This window comes from Perca fluviatilis, chromosome 19 (assembly GCF_010015445.1).
Source record: "Perca fluviatilis chromosome 19, GENO_Pfluv_1.0, whole genome shotgun sequence".
Taxonomy (NCBI): domain Eukaryota; kingdom Metazoa; phylum Chordata; class Actinopteri; order Perciformes; family Percidae; genus Perca; species Perca fluviatilis.
Window position 1 is genome coordinate 35,356,226 of NC_053130.1, and position 7,040 is coordinate 35,363,265.

Below are 7,040 nucleotides of genomic sequence, written 5' to 3' on the forward strand. Positions count from 1 at the left end.
CAGCTGCTGCAAGATTGTAATGATAAATCATATCCAGGTAGCAAACTAGCTGCAGTTTGTAGTGAACCAATCAGGACCTGATCCCTGTGTGACGGCAGCCCCGCCTGTGTGAGTCACCTCATCTCAAACAAGACTCAACAAGCCTTACACACCAACCAGTGCACAATGTTACCCTTACTATACATAGCAAGCAAAAGTACTACATTTTGATGACATTTAGAAGACTATACTATGAAGGTCTAGTACTACTTGTTCTTTCTTACAGCAGATTATAAATGTTGAGACATTTTGAGCAGCTTGTTGTAACCACTAGAGACCAAAGCGTAACCAGATTTAGAGACATTTTCACTAGGGCTGCACAATATACTGTTTCTTTCAACTGGTGTAATAAACATATCGCAAGAGACATTCAGAGATTTTTTGTCAGTTGAAAGAAAATATCAGTAGAAAACTGCACTTTAAAATGTAACTCAGTGCCTTTTATAGTCAATTCAAAGTTAAATTTTTTCAATAAAATGTTGTTTTCTCTATAAACTGCAACTCTCCTTTCTTTAAAATCAAGGCTGAAGACTTTTCTGTTTGATGCTGCCTTTCTTTAAATAATTGTTTATTTCTTATACTGCACTGAAAAACTAAATTTGAATTTACAGTATTTACAGAATTACAGAATTTACTTTACAGTGTGTACATCGGTCCCACATGATCAGAATGTGGCTAACTTTCTCTCTCTCTATTACTTATTTCTTGTCAAACCAACATATTCTATTCACATTAGACTGTCTATTAAAATTGTGTTAATTTAACATATTATTTTTCCGTTACAGTAATATGAATTTATTGTGTAATTTTAAGTAATTTCATCATGTCCAGGATACCTGATTTTAGACTGCAACTTGATTTCTTAAAGCTAGTATTATGTATGTTATGTTAAGTTATGTAACTTTAAGGCAATTTCATCGTGTCCCTGGTACCCGAGTGGGGTCTCTAAATTGAACATGATTTGTTAAAGTTAACTCTATCCAAATGTATTGTAGCTATCAGTTCCTTGTTGTGTGTGTGTAAATACAGTTGTATGTTGAAATGATTTGCATTGACGAAAAAGTCAGAGTCAGAGTTCTGTACTCAAATAAATATATCTTCATAGTGGACTTCAAACAGCAAAGACATTTATTATACTTCAAACATATCTTCAGTGGACACAGCAAAGATTTAAAAGTGCAAATACAAAATACTGTGAACTGTTATCACAAACAGAGCTCTCCTGAGAGCAAATAAAAAAGAATAACACCATTTCCCTGAAATAGTCTAAATCAAACATGGCACAAAGTAAATAAGGCAAAATAAGAGCTAGTGCTTTATTAAGTTTACTCTACTTTTATCAAAGGGTAACTTCATTTTTTTTTCAAACTGGACCCTTTTTTCCTATGTTTTTGTGTGAATCTTTGAAAATGTGTCCAGCATTGAGCAAGATTGCTGTGAACCGGGCTGCAATGTTATATAGGGCAACTGTATGGAGTTATATTACTATCATAAGTCAAGAGCGCATTATTTCAATTTGAGAGCAAAGCTTTGAAGTGGGACGTAAGAAGTTATGTCCACAACTACGAGGGTGAGTAACATAACTTAAGCACCTAGCTAGCTAGCTAGCATATGGCCTAGCTTGATGTCCAGAAACAAATAGATGTTCTTTATGAAATGTCGCTCAGGAAGTTATAGACTACAGTTTCCCTCAACTGCAGCCGGGACATTCTAACGCTTAACGTGAAAAAGCTTAACGTGGTTTAATGTACCTAAACAATGATTACCAAATTTCTCTCTCATATTGCTCCTCATAACCACTGAAAACTGTCAAAAAATTCTAACCCAAAGTCCAACAGAGTTTGCTAATGTGTCGTCATCATGACGTATTCCCGTGGTGAACGCAAAGCATTTTGGGAATCCGCGGCACAAACATAAGGCGCCGAACTTGTTTGCATAAAGGGAAAAACACAGTGTTCAAGATGCCGTCTACCTACTGTGTTATAAACTGTAATAGTCGTTCTCACGATAGAAGTGGCATAAAGCTTAAGAACAGAATATCCTTTTATCGTTTTCAAGCGTGGAAAAATAATAGTACAAGCCATGTTTCAGAGGTGACAAAAAGGCGACGAATGGCATGGATAGCAGCAGTAAGGAGGCCCAAGATTACCTTCGATAACACTCCACCACACGTGATGGTGTCTTCAAAGCATTTTCACAAAGGTAAGTTACAATTACTCTCTGTAAATGTTATGTTGTGGGCAAATAACCAGCGTGTTTTGTTTGACTTAACCAGACCGTTAACTAGCATGACATGGCTAGAAAATGAACTGTTAACTAGCATGACATGGCTAGAAAATGAGCTACCAATGTACTAAAGCGTAGTTTTAAATGTTGTACATCTAGGCTACATAGCAATTTATTTGGTGACTGTTTGCAGGCAAACCTGCCTATGAAATGTTGGAGTGTGATCCTGACTGGGCCCCTTCTCTGTACCTCGGCCATACTGAGGTCAATGCTACGAACACAGACCGGTTTAAGCGTTTTAGGAGAAGAGCGACAAGGTCACAACAACCGCAACCCCCATCCCTAGGCACTGACCACACTGGTCCTGAGGCTGAGTTGGATAATGCAGCACCTTTATACCCAGGTTAATTAGTAAAAGAATACAATATATGTTGCCCCCTGTGTATAGCTAATCTGGATTCCTTAGGAATAGAGGTTGTGATATGACACAAAATTTCTTTTTATTGTTACTGTCAGACAACACTACACCTGCAATTGAAATGGAAGGTCCCATGAATCCACCCCCATCGCCGGGCACTGTCCACACCGGTCATGAGACGGAGTTGAATGAAGAAGCACATTTGTTCCCAGGTAAATATTAGTAACAGACGCAAGTAGACTCATATTTTATGTCCAATGGTGTTTCTTTATCTAAACAAAGGATTGAACCTACACTGCCGTTCAAAAGTTTGGGGTCAGTGACAATTTTATTTTTTATTTTTTGGAGGGAAGAAATCAATACTTTTATTTATCGAGGAATAATTAAATCGATCTAAAGTGACAGTAAAGACCTATATAATGTTACAAAAGATTCTATTTCAAACAAATGCTGTTCTTTTGAACTTCCTATTCATCAAAGAATCCTGAAAAAAAACTGTACAACTGACAGACCGACAACTGTTTTCAACATTGATAATAATAATAATAAATGTTTCTTGAGCATCAAATCCTCATATTATACGGATTTGTGAAGGATCATGCGACACTGAAGACTGGAGTAATTATGCTGAAAATTCAGCTTTGATCACAGGAATAAATTACTATATATTCACATAGAAAACAGATGATTTACACTGGAATAATATTTAATACTATAACTGATTTTTGTTGTATTTTTAATCAAATATGCGCAGCCATGGTTGGCAGAAGAGACTTCTTTTAAAAGCATTTAAAATCGTACCGACCCCAACCTTATGAACAGAAGTGTAAGTACCTTTCACACAGAGTTGTAGCTTTTCTGACACAAAGGCCAGTCATTCTAGGAGGTCATTAGGCATTTGGCATGCTAATGTAACAGTCTTGAAATACTTGGAGCAGCTATCAGTAACAAAAGTATGGTGTGAAAGTCACATCCCTGGGCCCAGTTCTTCAAAAGTGTCATTTGGATCAAAGTGATCCAGATTGATAAATTGATGTGTGGAATCAAGGATTACTTTTGAACTGGTCCCTGATCACAGATACAAAAACATGGAATTTTCAAATCGGGATCATTTTTATCCAGATTACACTGTTTTTGGGCATCACGCAAGTACAGAGATTTACAGTTTATTCTTCTTATTGTTATTACAATCAGAGTACTCTGCACCTCTGGCTGAGATGGAAGGACAAGACACTCGGCCCCTACCACCAGCCCCAGACAATGCAGGGAGAGAGGAAGATATGGAAACTGAAACATCAGGGGATGATGGTGCCCCAATGGGGAATGCAGATGAACAGCAGAAGTGCACCATGTGTAGCCTCAGACTCAAAGAAATAATCCGCTTGCAGGAGGAGAATCGAAAACTGAAGGGAGAGCTCTCCAAAAAGGCCCTGGATGAGAATTTTCTCAAAGACAATGATTCAAAGGTGAAGTACTACACTGGCCTTCCATCTTTCAGTCTATTGATGGGTGTGCTGATGCAAATCATTCCCAGTCTACCAAAATCAAAAACAAAAGAAAGAAAACTCTCTCATTTTCAAATGCTCCTCCTGACCCTTATGCGCTTAAGACTTGATCTGCCTGTCGAACATGCCCCTCGGCCCCACCCCCCTTCAATCTGTTCATTGAGACCATCAATGTACTGCATGCACACCTCAGCCCTTTGGTGTACTGGCCAAAGCGACATTGTATACAGGCAAGCATGCCACATCAGTTTGTAGAGCTGTTTGGGAATCGTGTTACTGTTATTATTGACTGCTTTGAGCTTTTCATTGAAAGGGCACAAAATCTACGTGCAAAGGCACAGACATATTCAAACTACAAAAGCAGGCACACAATGAAATATCTCATTGGCATAACACCACAAGGTACTATCTCTTTCATTTCCAAAGGGTGGGGGGGGGCGTGCCAGTGATAAGCAGATCACTGAGAACTGTGGCTTTCTTCAAAAGCTCTCGCCTGGAGACCTAGTGTTAGCGGACCGTGGATTTGATATTAAAGAAAGTGTTGCCCTTGTGGGTGCTACACTGAAAATACCTGCCTTCACCAGGGGCCACAGCCAACTTAATGCAAAAGATGTGGAAGAGACCAGGAAGTTAGCTCATGTCCGGATCCATGTGGAGCGAGTGATAGGGTGTATGCGCTCTAAGTTTAACATATTCAGACCTGCCAACCTGTACGCATTTTGCGTAGTATATACGCATTTTGACATCAAAATACGGTGATACGCTTTGTCACTTTAAACTACGCGAAAATCAGACTGCTTTGAGTTCACTCGTTGACGTGCAGTAGCGTCTCAGTCTAACACTTGATGGTAGTAGGCTAAAACGATTGACATATATGCTAAAACAGCGTAGCAGCCACGAGCATGCTGGAAAAAAAACTAAAGAAGAAGAGTTCGACCAATCACAGCGTAGGGTTTCTTCCTCTCTTAAATGTCAAGCGGGGCTATCGAAACGTAGCTACGTTAGAGGCAACAGAAACATCGCTGCATGTGACACTAGTTAACACTACACTTGGCAGCAGGTAACGTTATCCTACCATTAGCTAAAAGCTGGATTAAACACGGTTAAAATGCTGACTGCTAACGTTAAACGATGTGACTGTATTTCACTGTAGACGAGACACTAGACATAACAGTCTGCAGCTACCGCTGTCGGAAAAACAACAGACGGTGCGTCACTTGAAACTGATCTCGTGGTGAATTCAAAGTGATTGTAAAATACCCTTTTTCCATCTAGTTGTTGTTTTTGTCGTTTACCAGCAATTTACTGGTGAAATAGGTTATTGTTATTACATTTTTAATAAATAAGTTAGTATAGGAGGCCAATTTTGGAACAGTATTATAGTAATCTTATAGAAATAGGCTACTATAGGCCTAGTATTTTGGGACATACTATAAAAGTATTACAGTATTACAGCCCAGGTTACTTATGATCTCTATTATAATATATATATATATTTATATTTATATTATAATAGAGATCATAAGTAACCTGAGCTACACATCACTAAAAATCTTATAGTATTACTCATATTTAGGAACAGATCATGGCAGACAGATGGCCTACATGATGTTAAGAGGATGGTGTGTGTGTGTGTGTGTGTGTGTGTGTGTGTGTGTGTGTGCGCGCGCCTTGCAGTGGTGCATGGCGTCAGACGAGGACACTGACAGGGAGAGAGAGGGCAGCAAACCTAAAAAGAAGCGGGTCTGTGCCCCTCAGAAGTTCCTGACAAAATATCAAGAGCAGTGGCCATGCCTTCGCCCCTCTAAACTGCCCAATCATGCCTTTTGCACTTTGTGTAATTATGATTTTGACATTGGCCATCAAGGAACTACAGGTAATAATATAGCTATCATATGAATGGTTGGTTCCCGTTTAATTAAATAATTGAAGGCAATTCATTTATGGATATCAGTTTATATAAGCACACATAACATACAATTAAATATTGATCATGAAAAACATGTTTTAAAGCAGGTGTACTGAAAGAAGTATAGCGTAGTAGTGCAGAGCAAGTGATATTTTTAGAATGAGGTGAAATCATAGTTTTTCCTAATCACTTTTACAGTCTAACCTAAAATTATGAAGAGAGGCTTTAGAGTGTGTGTGTGTGTGTGTGTGTATGTGTGTTGCAGACTGTCGACGGCACGTGGAGGGGAAAAAACATTTAAAATTGTGGCTGCTACAGACTCAGTGACTAGAATTAACTCATTCTTTGTACAACCACAGGATTTGAGACCAATCCGCGCAGAAACCCTTTACACTACATTCATTGTAGAACACAACTTGCCATTAGCTGCTGCAGACCATGCTGGACCACTGTTTAAGAAGATGTTCCCTGATAGTGAGATAGCCAAACAGTATGGCTGTGGCAGAACTAAGACTGCTGCCATAGTAAAAACACTGGCCTGGCATGACGATGAGTGCATTACAGAAGCAATGAAGCAATCTCCATACAGCCTTGCTACAGATGGGAGCACAGATATGGATGACATAAAAATGTACCCTATTGTAATGAAGATGTTTAACGCCAGTCTTGGTAGGGTAGTTGTGATGTTGCTCAAGATTTGTGAATGAAGAGAGTCTACAGGGAGAGCAATATTTGAATTGCTTGATGGTGAACTGACAAAGAGAGGCATACCATGGTCAAATTGTGTCAGCCTTGCAGCTGACAATGCTGCAGTTATGCAAGGCTTAGGGAAAGGTGTAGCAGCTTTTTTGAAGGCACAACATCCGCATATCTACCTAGTTGGTTGTCCCTGCCACCTGATACACCTAGCTGCAGAGAGGGCATCCAGGCAGCTTAGTGTGAA

At 39.2% G+C, this 7,040-nt stretch overlaps 1 pseudogene; it reads left to right on the forward strand.

Moving 5' to 3' along the window:
- Window positions 1-2,150: 2,150 nt before the first annotated feature.
- Window positions 2,151-6,463, forward strand: LOC120547822 (annotated as a pseudogene).
- The last annotated feature ends 577 nt before the right edge of the window (window positions 6,464-7,040 follow it).